We start from the raw sequence: 13,822 nt of genomic DNA on the forward strand, positions 1-13,822 counted from the left end.
GTGTGTGTCCAACAAGTTCCCAGGCAAATATGGTGCCAGTCTAGGGGCCAGGCTTGGAGACCCAAGGACTAGGTCATGCTGCGGTGACAAGCCCCAAAGCCATCGCCTGTCGCCTGGCTCAACCCAAAGGGTTCTCTCCTGCTTACAGTACAGATCTGTGTGCTCCCACAATGAGAGTCAGAAAAAGCAGATATGATAAAGCACACATCTCTCAGATCCTCTGGTCAGAAGCAACAGGCCACTTCTCATTGTCCAAAGCAAATCATACGGCCACACCAAACTCCACGGGGGCAGGACTGTTCAGTCCTACTGGGCACCAAACGTCCAAAGCAAGGACGACTGGAAAGATCCCCGTGCAAACGGACAGCAGCCACAGCCTGGCCTCCTGTACCCAGCTCTTCACGCTCCCCCGTCCTCCCATCACCAACTCTACAGACGACTCGGACAAAGGCACTGTCCAAAGCCAACGGATGTGTCTCACCCACACGCCCCGCCCTTCCTTAAACCCTCCAAGGGCCTCGCGCTGCTCTTAGGAGGAAGGTCCTTCCTACAGCCCCAAATTCCTGCCCCCTTCCGACCTGTGCAGCTTCATTTTGCACACGGTCCCCTCACCCTCCGTTCCCGCCCCAGGGTCTCTGCACAGGCTGCCCCCTCCTCTGCGTACGGGTGCCTACCTCAACCAGGTGTGTCCCCCACCAAGCCCTCTCCTGCTCTCTGCTCCAGCACCCATCCCATCAGGAAGTCTTCCCTGAAAGCCAGTCCCCAGCTACATAGCATCTCCCTACAGATGCTGCTAGATGCATCTGAGATTTCCTTCACGACTTTCCTCTTTTCTGTCATGGAGAATTCTAAACACACACAAAGGCAGATAGAGCAGGTCCAGCCCCACGTTCCCAGGCCAACCTCGACCTGGGCCGGTCCTGATCCAGCCAGCCATACGTCCACTGTCCCCTCTTCAGAGAATTGTGAAGCAAATCCCACGTGGCGCATCATTTCATAGGTAAGTAACTGAACGTGTCTCTAGAAGGCACAAGTTCTTGTCGTAAGTAAGCTCCGTGCCCAATACGGACGGGGCTTGAACTCAGGACCCTGAGATCAGGTCACATGCTCTACCAACGGTGCCAGCCAGGTACCCCTCAAATTATGTTCTTCAAACATACCAAAACCATTATGGCAGCTAAAAAAAAATACTTCCTTAACGACACATCCAGTCAGTGTTCCGGCTATCACAGGTGATGTTTAGCCACGTCTCTAACCAACTGGCCTGTCTTGGACACAAATAAAACGTCCACAGAACACTTTTGTTCCTTGTTGAAGAGATCAGGTCACTGGTCTTGTAGGTTCTGCCAACGGCGACCCTATGGTTTAGCTTAACGTGTTCCTCTCCCCCTGTATTTCCCATGAATTGGTTGTTGGACACAGAGCCTTGATCAGATTAAGGTTCGACGGTTTGGCAGGACTATTTCAGGGTTTCCAAAGACGTGTCTCCCCTGTTTCATCCCCCTCACAGGCCTGTAAACTCCACGGGGTGAAGGCCATAGGCTCTGGTTCATCGCTGGAACACAGCTGACACTCAGTGAGCGAAGAAATGTTAGAAAGAAGTGCACCGCCATGCTGACTAGCAAAACCAGAATGGCCCACCCTCCCAGCCACGTATAGACGGGCTTCTGTGAAAACATCCCGAGAGGCAGAACAGTAAGCTGCCAGAGACGGAAACAAAGGTCAGGCCTTGCAGGGGCTCTAATCACTTAGGGCCGCGTGCCTTTGGGTCAGTACTTAATATCTTTGGGTTTCGGCCTCCTGCTGTGAGGAGGTAAAGAATATTCAATGCTGGAAGCTGCAGAGAAAAGCTCTATGCAGACGGCACCAACTTCAAATCTTTTGGGGGAAACGACACAGAAGTCTCTTATTTCTAACATGTATTTTAATCTAAAAAATGTAGGAATTCACACTTTCATGAAACAAAAAGCTTCAGGAAAAGAGAAGACTCCAAAGCTGTCCCCACTTGTTAGCGGAGTACTCAGCGGCACTGTTCGAGGACCCGAAGACAGGTCAGAAGGTCCTCCCCCTGAAAAAGTCACGACCTAGAAAAGAGGAAGGGACGGGAGCCCACACAATGTGCTGTCACGACAGGGCCTAGCGTTCACAAAGCGATGACAAACTTGGGAGCAAAAAAGCCAAACAACAAAGACCCTGTATCTAGTGCTGTGGGTGCTGGGTGGGCAGCACCAGAGGCAACAGGTCACCAGAGCTGCAGCACCAGGGCAGTGAGGTCTTGGAACAGCCAACAGAGATGCTGGACAAACACGCAGGGACCACACGCTGTGCTCAAGACCCATGGCCTCCTCTATGGGGCAAACAGGAAAAGCACCAGGGATACTCGTGGCTGGCAGGTGAGATCAGAGCTCCTTTCTGCAGGGAACAGAGATCAGAAACTAGGCCCAACTTCCCTCTCACAAGTACACAGGGAGATAAAAATGGTGCCCCAGCCATCAGATTTTTCAAATTATGAATACTGGAGTCACCTGGACCAAATCTGTCCCCCGAATTTGAGCCCTATGCTGTGCCCCAGCCCATCAATCCCACTTCAGCCCCCTTTCTTGTATCTGTCCACTCTTCCCACCCCTACCTCCGGGGCCTTGGAGAGCCACAATTCTCTAGCACTGGTTCATGAGCCTCGTCTCTGACATCTGTCACCTGCCCATGGCCCTCCTCTGCATTCCCAACCTCACGGCAGGGCAAGCATGCTCACAGCGCTTCTGAGACTGTATACACTCAAAATCAAAGAACTGAGAGTCCATTCATTCAAATAATCACGGAGCAACTGATGGTCACTTGGGCACCACCCTAGGCACTTGGGGGTATGAGAGTAATCAAAGCCAGAAGAGAACAAGTCCCCACCCTACAGACATGTCAATGGAGCCAGGCAGATGGACAGATCAATAAAACACAGTGTCAGGGGAGAAGTGCCAAGGAGGAAAGGCTAAGGCAGACGGGTAGTGCCAGGGTCTTTTAAGTCAGCGGTCAGGGAAGGTGCCTGGGAAGAGGTCTCAGCAAAGACCTAAAGGCAGGCAAGGAGCTAGCCGTGCAGGTGTTCAGGGCAGAGCATTCTGGGCAGAAGAAACAGCAAATGCAACTACCTGAGGCCACGCGTGGCCGCGGTCCTTGTGATGGGCCAAAGAGCAGTGGGAATGGAGAGTGGGCGAAGGTGGGCGAAGCACAAAGCGCTCCCGGCATAATTACGAGGGCCTCTCAAAACAGGCAGAGACTTGGGTGGCCCTGTGGGAGTGTGGTCCAAGCAGAGAGTTGAGCGAGTGGTAAGAAAAGCCAACGGTGCCCACGTACGCACTAGGGGGTGTGTAGGCAGGGAGGTGGCAAGCACTGACCATGCAGATGCCCAAGGGAATGGGCCGCAGGACGAGATAAGTGCAGCACGAGCTGAGAGGCCAGGGACGCTGGTCTCGAACCCTAAGGCAATGGAGATCCTTGAAAAGTGGGGCCTCACGTGATCACACGTGCACTTTTCACAGTCGAGGCAGGGTGTAGAGAGCTGACGGAAGGCAGTAAAGTTGGATTCAGAAACACGCTTTCTGATCTGTTGGCCTCCAGAATACAGCAGCAGAAACACATGAAACGTTACCAGAAACGCGAAGGTGCTGCTGATACAAATATATCCTTTAACAGCATAACAAACAATTCACACCATCAACTCTTTCCGTGACAACCCAGTCAGCTTACACGCTGAGGTCCCAATTCCTTCCAGGAATAAGGAGTGTTCCCTGTACACCTGCTAGGAAACTCTCACTACTGGGAGCTTTAAGCCACAGGCCAACACTCAGCTTAACCAAGACTTGGCAATGTCTGTGCCTCTATGTTTCGTTGAAACCGTTGAAGTGTTAGAGAAACGAGTGCTTTGAAGATGCTTATGTGGCCACTTGCTTGTTGGAAGGCAGACTCAAGGACGAAACAACTTTGCGGTCCGTCTTCAGTTTTTTTACCTAGCAATCCAAATTTCATCAAACCAATCAACTCCTTCAGAAGCTATATTGCAACCAACAGACAAAATGCTGACAAGTCCCTGGGGCAACCAACTTAAGTCTCTTTCTCCCCAAAGGGCTTAGTATAAATAACCATGCCTGGAAAAGAAATTAACAAATCATACTGGGGGGGGGGGTGCCTGGGTGGCTGAGTCGGTTATCCGTGGGACTCTAGATTTCAGCTCAGGTTGTGATCTCACGGGCATGAGATTGAGCCCTACATCTGGCTCAGCACGGAACCTGCTAAGGATCCTCTCTCTCTCCCTCTCTCCCTCTCTCTCTCTCCCTGCCCCTCCCTCGAATGCTCACTCTCAAGAAAAAAAAAAAAAAATCACATAAAGACTGTGTGTAAAGTAAGAGCCTAAGCCTCCCTCCATTCACCTCTTGTTTCTCACCTCCTGTTCTGTATTTGCCCCGCAAGACAAACAGGTACAGTCAACACATCACTGCTTGCTTCATCTTGGTGGTAGATAGAGGTCTACTACTCGTTACGCTTACATGCCTGCAGTGTCTCATAATCAACTTTCATTCAACATTCGAGTTAGCTATGAAGAGAGAAGGAGACAGCCCTGCCTGGCAAACACGGTCTCGGCTCCCCCCCGACCGAAGCCCGGTGACCCTAGGCCAGCCGCTTACGTTCCATACTCAGCTTCTTAAAGAGGATCCCTTTCTGCGCCAACGAGACTTACAGAAAATAGAGGCAAACAGGTCAGGTGCTGGCTTTAAAATGGGCTGTTTGTTTATCCTAAGTCGTATGCCCGTATATTCAGCATTCACTGAGTTCTTGCCGTGAGGAGGCACCCCAGAGCCTGTGCCGCCCAAGGCCAGGAGAGCCCTATCTTCAAGAGCTAGGCCAGGAGGGGGGAAAGGTCACAGCCGGCCACTGGAAGGCCGGGTACTCCGCGCTCCAGCAGGAAGGACAAGCAGTGCCCCTGGTCCAACAGCAGCCTGCGCAAAGGCCTGGAGTCAGGGCAGGGCACCGCATATTTGGGGAACAAAGACACACTTGCTGGAGTCCAGCAAAAGAGGAGAGTGAGGCTCAGGCAGCTGAGACGCTAACCCGAAACTGCTCACGTTCTGTCACCAAGCCAGAACCGCAGCAGAAGTGTGTACCAGGACAGGGGAGCGTAAAGCTTAAATCTCCAGTTCCCACTGGCTACCGAAAGTGTTTCTTAGAAAGGTTATTTGTCCAGAATAAAAAGGGCAGAGCAAAACAAATCCAGACGGCAAACCTCAGCATCATCTTAGCACCTTTTATATGGGCTGTGTCTCACGAGGCACACCTTTTATGGGTGTTTTCCATCGTCTGCCAGCACCTCTGAGTCTATCCCACCTACTCTTACACCCGAGCGTCAAACCATAAAAAGGAAGTAACTAATTAGTTGACATTCTGCCGTAGGAGTTGGGACTTTTCAAAGTTGGGACTCCTTGTAGGAGGAAAGGGCATCCAAACAGGTGGGAGGCTAGACCCACTCCTCCTTAACCAGAGCCGCGGAGCCTCTCATTTCTGGCATCGAATTCCCACAGTTCCTCACTGGGCTCCTCACATTAAAGTGCTACTTACTAAGAGTTCCATATGAATCACGTGCATAAAAACCCTAAGCCTAGTTGCCACACCTGGTGGCCTGTTTATTGTTTCACTCGGTGTTTCCACAAATCGCAGGTCGGTTTACTTTGCGGAAGAACAAAATTGTCTCTCAAGCTTCAGTTACTTATCTGAAACTCTTACACAAGAAAGTTTACAGCTGGAGTCAGAGGCCAGTCTGACCCGCAGTCATGTAGTCGGAGGGAGGATTTTTGGGCAGAAGAGATCAGAGCTCTCCACAAAAGCTCTCACCAACTCACAACCACGCAGCACGCCCTCTCTTTACCAACCATCAGCCCAAAACTGAAGGCTGCCGGGCGTCTGAGAAAATGGAAGAAAAGAAAAGGAAATGACTCAAAGTAATCATGCTTAAGGCATGAGTCCCCTTCACTTCCAGTCGGTAGTTTAGATTTGAACCATGGACGGTTGTGGGGTAAGAGCACACAAGGCAAGGGTTGTGCACACAGGCCGGGTTTCCTCCGTCTCGCCGTTTGCAGCTGTACTTTTAAGCACTGCTGTCCTCACACTTAGACACCGAGGGCATTTAAAGCATTTGAAAAAATAAAAGGTAAGGTCCTAGCTGCGAGAACGGGACGGCTTCTTACCAACATCCTGACAACCTCATTTTAAAATACACGAAACACAATGTAACCGGTGCGCGGGGTACCTACGTGAGCTCCTGAAGTTGTTCAGTGATCAAGGAAGCTCGGGGTTTAACTCCTGTAAAAGTCAAGGCCCCCAAAATCTAAGCGTGGGCTGTCAGCGCCCAAGCCTCGCGCTCACGCCCCACCACGGCGGCGTGTTCCTCGCAGGCTCACGCTCACGCTCTCACTCTCGCACCCGGAGCCCCCCCCACTCATCTGCTGCACAAGCGTGCGGCCCGGCGGAAGGGCAGCCGCGATACTAAGTTTCCACCTGGATGTCAAACCTGGGGCGGCTCCGGCCCCCGGGCACAGCGGGAGAGAGGACTGACGCCGCGGGCCCGCGCGACCTTTCCACCCAGACTCAAGACCAGCATTTTTTAAACGCCGAGATTTTCAACCGCCCGTCTCGCGAGTGGGGCCGCGGCAGCCGTGCGGTCGGCGGCCGGGCTTCCGCGCGTCCCGAGACTCCCCCGGGGGGCTCCCGGTCCGCGCCGGGTGGGGGGTGGGGGGAGAGGGGGCCGGGGCGGCGCGCGCCGACAGCCCCGGGCGGGGTCCCCGCGCCTCCACCTGCCAAGGCCCGGCCCGGCTCCGGGGCGCCCGCGCTGACCAACGGCCGGCGCCCGCGAGTGTCACCCGCGGACCGTCCGCAGACAAAAAGCGCCTCCCCGCCGGCCCGGCGCGCCCCTCCCACCGCCGGCCGGGCCCCGCGCCTCACAAAGGCCGGCCCGGCCCGCTCGGCGCCGCCGCGAACAAAGGCCGCCCGGCCCGCAGGCCGGCACAGGTGCAGCCGCCGGCGGCCGGGCCCAACATGGCCGCGGCCGCCCTCCGCCCGGCCCCGTTAGCCGCGGCCGCCCCCGCCCCGCCGGCCGGCCTGCTCCTCCCGGCCCCTCGGCCCCGGCCCCGCGGCCCCCGCGCCCCCGGACCCCTCAGCCCCTCGGGGCCCGCGGCGGCGGCGGCGGTTGAGCCGGCGGCTCCAGTGACCTGTTGTGCGTCGCATCCTCCGGCGGCGGCGGCTCTCCCGGCGCGGCGGCTCCGGCGGCGGCGGCGGCGGCGGGCCGGGGAGGGGGCCGGGGCCGCGGGGGAGGGAGGGCCGAGGGAGGGGAGGGGGCGGCGGCGGCGGCGGGCGCAGCGCGGCCAGGCCGAGGCTCTCCGCGCGCGGCGCCGACCCCGCCCCCGCGCCTCCCGCCCGCCGCCGCCGCCGCCGGGCCGCCGCCGCCTCGCAGAAGCCGCGGGAAAGTGCGCGCCGCTGATTGGCTGCCGCGCTCGCGGGGCTGCGGCCGGACTTTTCAAATCCGCGCCGGGCGGGGCGCGCGGGCGGGCGGGGCGCGGGGGCGGGCGGGGACCGGGAGGGGGGGAGGGGGGCGGGGGGGGGGGGCGCGCGGGGGGCGGGGACCGGGCGGGAGCGGGGAGGGGGCGCGCGCGGGGCCGGGGCCGCGGGACCCCGCAAGCCGCCTCAGAGCAGCGCGGAGCGCGCGTCCCGCTCCCGCTACTCGGCCGGGCGCGCGCCAGGCGGCGGCTGAACCCAAAGCCCGGAGCCGGGAGCCCGAGGCCGGAGCCAGCGGGCGCCGGGTGACGTCACGGCCGCGCGCCCAATCGCGGCCCGCGAGCCGGCCCCGCGCGATCGCGGCCCCTGCCGGGGGCGCGCGGCGGTGGATCTGGGACGTCGGGCAGCCGCGCGCGTCCTCCTCTCAGCACGAGCCACTCGGGCTGCGGTGCGGTGGCCGGTGCGCGGGGCACCGCGGGGCCAGCCCGCGGGGGGCTGCCAGCCCGGCACCCAGGTGGTCACCCACGCCCCTACCTCGGGGGCGGGAAGAAGGCGCCCGGGACAGGAAGCGCGGTGGCGCGGGGAAGGCGGAGGTCAAGTTCCAACTGCCCCTCCACACACACGCCTGCGCTCCTGGAGCCTACGCTACAGACTTGGCTTCCGATGGTCCCAAACAATGGGAGGGAGCGTGGAAGACAGGCCGGAGAAGGATTGGCCAGCTCGCTGGTGTCGGAGTCTTCCTGCAGAGTATCTGCAGGGCGTGGATTCAGCGGTTCCCCACCCCGTCCCCAGTCTCAAGTCTGGCCTGGAGCTGGGTGGAGTGGGGGATCTGTGGTCAGAGTGAGGACTCGGTCCCTGGAACTGCTGGGCGATGTGCCATTCCAATGAGGCTGCAGCGGGGCAGGGCGGCTTAGGAATGCCAGCCTGTGGTCAGAGCACAGCTTTGAGATCACTCTGGCTGTGGTAAGGACAGGGGGCTGGTATGGTGGACACGACGATGTGCCGCTCAGGTCCCCTTTCAAGCAGGGTCTTCCTGCTCAGCCTCCAGCCGCTACGTTCTACGGGGTTGGCCTCAGCTGCAAAGAGCCATCTCACTGCAGGTCTCCTTCCCCGAGCAGCCGCATCCCGTGTCTGAGGGCCTGGGGATACAAAGGCTGTCCATACGGTTCCGCCAATGTAGGACCCTGGTAGGAAACTCTGCGTTAGACGTGGGCACTTCAGAGTCCCCACCTTGACCGGCTCCAAGCTGCTTCCCACCAGAGCAGGGACTGGCATAGGGCAAGCCAGGGCAGGGATGAGACCCTCCCCAGTGTCACAAGTGAAAGGAATTAGGGAATTGCTCACGCTGTCAGCCAAAAGGTATCCATGAGGTCCTAATGTGTGCTGTGTCCTTGCAGGGTGCTGGAGATCCCGAGATAACTGGAGAGACCCCCCCAGCAGTCACTGCCAGACTCCACCGGAGCTCCTGGCAAGGTGTCCAGCTGGACGGTGGCCCATTCATGCTCTCATTTAGCCTTGGTATCTGTCCGGCTGTGGGGAGAATAGGTGCCCTTGTCCTTTCTGGGGGCCCAGGATCCCTCTGGGGAACAAACCTGAAAACTGTCTTATAAATCTTGTAGTACAAGACAGATACCACCATCTCTCATTTGATTTCACAGATTTGGAATTAAAGCTCCTCTCCTGAGAAAAAAAAAAATGCATTTAGAATAGTGTGATCAATATGCAAATTTATTCAAAACATGCAAGTGTGTGTTTAGATTCTCTTGAAGAAAGTGATTTGGGGCTGGCTGGTCTTTTCCCGCCCAGTGCAGTCCTCCCCGGGCCCAGCCTGGCTGACTCAAGGAGGTCCTGAGCCCTTTTCGGCGAGCCTGACCAGCAGGACAGCCCCCCAGCCCTGCACACTCCAGGGGCCTCGCCCTGTGGAGACCATATTTCCGATGGCTGAGTCTCCCTCGGTGTGAAAAAGAGGCTCTCAGAAGACTAAGGACACCCCCCATGCACAGATGGACTGCTGGGTGAAGAGGCCTTCGTGTGCGGGTACATCTGTGCCCCCCACAGGTGTTCACGTGTGAGGCTTCCACAGGTAGGCAGTCGTCCCTGGGGTGGCTATTTCAGTGCGTACAGAGCTTGGCAATTCTGAGAGCCTGGGTAGTTCCGCGCGGGACAGGCTGAGAAAACATGTTCTTGGAAAACAGGCCCCAGGCGTGCGGGGGAGCGCCATGAGAGGCACAGCCCCAAGCCCGGTGGGCCCAGAGGGATCCCAGACACACAGGGACGGCAGCAGCTGGGGCGGAGTCTCAAAGAGACTCCTGTCATTTCTCTGGACAAAAACTCCGTACTCAGAGGCGGGCAATTAACAGATGATGGAGCGAGCGCTGCCCTGCTCTGGCCTGGTGGGGTTCAGCTGCCCTCCATCTCAGCTCCCACGGCACCCCTCCCACCTTCTTAGGCAAGGCCAGCTGGGCAAGGCCTTTAGAACCAGAGGACTCCAGGCCTGCCTGCTGGCACCAGCAGACAGAACAAGGGCTCAAGAGGAGCGGGGAGTCCCCTGAACACGAGGTCTGCTGCTGTGCCCCTCTGGCCGCCTGCCTTGCACTAGCCGCCTACTCTGGGCATGCGGCTCCAGGAGGCACACTGCAGTCTCCCTCTTGTTTCCAGTGCGGCCGTGGCTGAAGCACTCTCTGCCTCCCTGCTTCTCCCCACCACGTGCCCTGCAGCTCACCGCCTGACCTCCCCGGAAGAGCTGCTGCCAAAAGCAGAGCCCAGGCCCCTGAGCCCAAGGAGCCCCATCCCCTGCCAGGGCCAGGGTCCCTGAGGGGCCAGGCTCATCGCTGTTTCCATGGGGATGTGTGCACTCTGACCCCAGCCTTTCTCCATCCCTGGCCAAATAAAGAGGGCTTCCAAGTGGAAACTGGCAGTCTTAAGCCACCCCTCCTCCCATGCCCCAGGTGGCCCCTGCCTCCAAGGAGGGGAAGGAATAGAGGCCCTTCCCCCAGCCCAGGCAGAGCGGGGGGGGGGACCTCCCCGCACCCCACCTTCCCAGCAGCCCCTTCCCAGCCCTGCCCCTTCGCTACACTCTCCAGACTTGGAAACTTGCCTTTTCCGAGGTCTGGCTCTGCCTGTGCTCCCACCTGGCCCGAGGGCCACTTCAGTCTGCTGGGACAGCCACCAGGAGCCAGCAGGCAGCACTGCAAGGCTCCTCAGGGCCACAGTGGCCAACCCTCTGTTGCATGGGGGTCGCTGTCAGGCAGGGAAGATAGACATGTGGACTGAAGCCTGGCTGAGGGGTCTCCCGTCCAAGTCCTGGCTAAGAGGCCTGAGCAGGAGGTTTGTCCACCCTCTCTCCTTCCACCTTGGGGCTGACGCCCTCAGAGCCTCCCAGAGGCCTGAAGCACCTGTCATCAGAGTCTCAGTGGTCACCTCCAAGAGCAAACCAAAGCCCAAGGCCAGGGTCCGGTCCTGGAGGCAAACACAGACCCTCCTGCCCCCAAAAGCCGCTTCCTGGAGACCCCACCTAGCATTCCCCCACACCCTCCAGGGACTCCACTTCCTACGTCCCTTCTAATCCAGCCTCTCTCCAGTAGGAGGCAGCCTTGGCCCCCTCCAGTCCATGCTCTGCATTCAACCAGAAGAATGTTTCTTTTGTGTTTTTTTTTTAAATGTTTATTTTATTTTTGAGAGAGAGAGACAGAATGTGAGCAGGGGAGGGACAGAGAGAGGGGGAGACAGGATCCCAAGCAGGCTCCAGGCTCTGAGCTGTCAGCACAGAGCCTGCCAGGGCTCGAACCCATGAACCACGAGATCATGACCTGAGCCGAAGTCAGAAGCTCAACTGAGTTACCCAGGCGCCCCTCTTTTTCTTTCTTTTTTTTTTTTTTTTCAACGTTTATTTATTTTTGGGACAGAGAGAGACAGAGCATGAACGGGGGAGGGGCAGAGAGAGAGGGAGACACAGAATCGGAAACAGGCTCCAGGCTCTGAGCCATCAGCCCAGAGCCTGACGCGGGGCTCGAACTCACGGACCGCGAGATCGTGACCTGGCTGAAGTTGGACGCTTAACCGACTGCGCCACCCAGGCGCCCCTCTTTTTCTTTTTTAAGTTTTATTTATTTTGAGATGGAGCATGGGCATGAGTGGGGGAGGGGCGGAAAGAGAATCCCAAGCAGGCTCCCCACTGTCAGTACAGAGCAGGGAATTTTTCTAAACCACAAAACTGACCATGTCAGCCAACTGTTTCAAATCCTGCTTGACTCCTCGGGGCGCCAGGTGGCTCAGTCAGTTAAGCGTCTGTCTTTGGCTCGGGTCAAGATCTCAAGGCTGGTGACTCTGAGCCCCACATCGGGCTCTCTGCTGTCAGTGCAGAGCCCGCTTCGGATCTTCTGTCTCCCTTTCTCTGCCCCTCCTCCGCCTTGCACATGCACTCTCTCTGTCTCGAAAATAAACATTAACAAAATAAAAAATAAATAAAAATAAAATCCTGCTATGACTTCTCCGTGTCCTTCACACAAAACCCACTCCTCAGCCAGTGTTGGACTTTCAAGAGTGGGAAGGACACTCACTGCCTGTGCCTCTCCAGCCCAGCCCTCTCCCCAGAGCTCCAGTGTCTGAAGCTGACTCCCTCCCCGCTGGATGTCACCCCTTGGACAGCCACACCCACCCACCCTCGTTGGATGTCAAATTGAACTACTTCTCCCCCTGCCCGCACATCAGACCTGAGCTGGGAGACTACTTTCTCCAGAAGCCTTCCGTGGCTCCTCCCAGGCTGGCTGAGTCCCTCTGGAAGGTACACACAACTCTGTGTTTATCTCCAGGTGGCACTGCTGCCTGGACCTGGATGGCCAGTCTCCTAGTCCCGGTCGCACTTTAACAGGTAGTTTAGGGCCCCACTAAAGTGCCATCAAACAACACGGTTACTGTTTCACAGTTGTGGAGTCCAGAAGCCTGAAGCTGGGGCGCAGGTAGGGCCATGCTCCCTCTGAGGCTCTCAGGGGGAATCTTTCCCGGTCCCTTCCCAGCTTCTGGTGATGATGGGCAGTACTTGGTGTCCCTAGGCTTGCCTTGGCATCGGTCCACTCCTGGGCTCTGTCTTCACACAGCCTCCTTCTTGTGTGTCCACCTGTCTGTTTTATCTTCCTTTTTTTTTTTTTTAAGATTTTATTTTTTAAAGATTGTTGAAGGAGAAAGAGAGAGAGAGAGAGAGAGCGCTTGCACACAAGCCGGAAAGGGGCAGAAAGACAAGGAGTGAGAGAATTCCAAGCAGGCTCTGCCTGATGTGGAGCTTGATCACACAGACAGCAAGATCATGACCTGAGCCAGAGTCGAAAGTCGGTTACTTAATGGACTGAGCCACCCAGGCACCCCCCTCTTTTTTTTTTTTTTTTTAAAGACTTTTTTTTGAGTAATCTCTATACCCAAAGTTGGCACTCCCAACTCACAACCCCAACCAAGAACCTCATGCTCCACCAACTGGGCCTGCCAGGTACCCCTATTTTCTCTTAAGGACGCCAGTCATTGGATTAGGGCCCCCCTAAGAACTTCATCCTTATTTGATTACATCTGCAAGGGCCCTATTTCCAAATAAAGTCGCATTCACAGGCAGGGGGTTAGGACTTGGACATATCTTTGGGCGGACACCGTTCAACCCACGTCTCTCTTACTAGCTGTACGACCTTGGGCAGGGTGTGAGGCTTCCGTGTGCACAGCGGGGCAGTAGGGCAGCGCCCGTGGGGAGCGGCTGGCAGGAAGCAATGGCCGCGTGAGGTCAGAGCCCGCCTCCCTGAGGGCACATGCTCCCATTTGCCCGGCGGCCTTCCCTCGAGGAAGCGCGGGGCACGCCCGGCTGGGGGGGCGGGGGGATGGCGCGGGCAGCCGCGGCGTGGGGGTGGGCGCCGAGGGGGGCGGGTGTAGCCGGGCAGGCAAGTTCGCGCGATCCGGCCGCGGGATAGGGAGGCGGCCGCCGGGCGACCCCAGAGGTTAGGGACCTGCCCCAGCCCGGGACGCGGGGCTGCCTCCGCCCTGGCCCCGCCCCACAAGCCCCGCCCGGCCCATTGGCCACGCGCCTCGAGGCCCCGCCCGCCGCTCCGGCCCCGCCCGCTCCCCGCTCCTGGGGCGCTTCTTCCTGCCTACGACCTCCCATGGCTCGGCTGCCCGCGGGCTGGGTCTCTGCAGCCTCCGCGGAGGGAAGGAAGCGATGCCGCAGCACCGAGGACAGTGATGAGAGGAGGGGCCACCTACGCCAGGCCGCGCCCGTCCCTCCGGCGGCCCCCGCACCCTCGTCCTCCGCGGGGACTGC

General features: G+C 58.1%; 1 protein-coding gene and 1 long non-coding RNA gene across 7 annotated transcripts in view; one reads left to right on the forward strand and one right to left on the reverse strand.

Moving 5' to 3' along the window:
* The window catches only part of NSD2 (nuclear receptor binding SET domain protein 2), a 92,832-nt gene extending 85,468 nt beyond the window's left edge, over positions 1–7,364 (reverse strand). For 4 of the 5 annotated variants that reach the window (XM_045474802.1, XM_045474805.1, XM_045474806.1 and 1 more), the window contains exon 1: positions 7,248–7,363. The gene's annotated coding sequence lies outside the window, so the exon portion shown is untranslated. Of the gene's footprint in view, positions 1–7,247 lie in introns of all 5 variants that reach the window. The other variant, XM_045474803.1, reaches the window with a different exon arrangement.
* On the forward strand, positions 6,793–9,234 carry LOC123596276. 2 transcript variants are annotated; one of them, XR_006711637.1, is made up of 2 exons: positions 6,793–7,047; positions 8,928–9,234. It is a non-coding gene; the product is annotated as an uncharacterized LOC123596276 (long non-coding RNA). The 2 variants fall into 2 exon arrangements; XR_006711636.1 differs by lacking the exon at positions 6,793–7,047 and adding an exon at positions 7,725–8,044.
* Positions 9,235–13,822: the final 4,588 nt, after the last annotated feature.

The sequence above is a fragment of the Leopardus geoffroyi genome, chromosome B1 (genome assembly GCF_018350155.1).
Source record: "Leopardus geoffroyi isolate Oge1 chromosome B1, O.geoffroyi_Oge1_pat1.0, whole genome shotgun sequence".
In the NCBI taxonomy this organism is placed as follows: Eukaryota; Metazoa; Chordata; class Mammalia; order Carnivora; family Felidae; genus Leopardus; species Leopardus geoffroyi.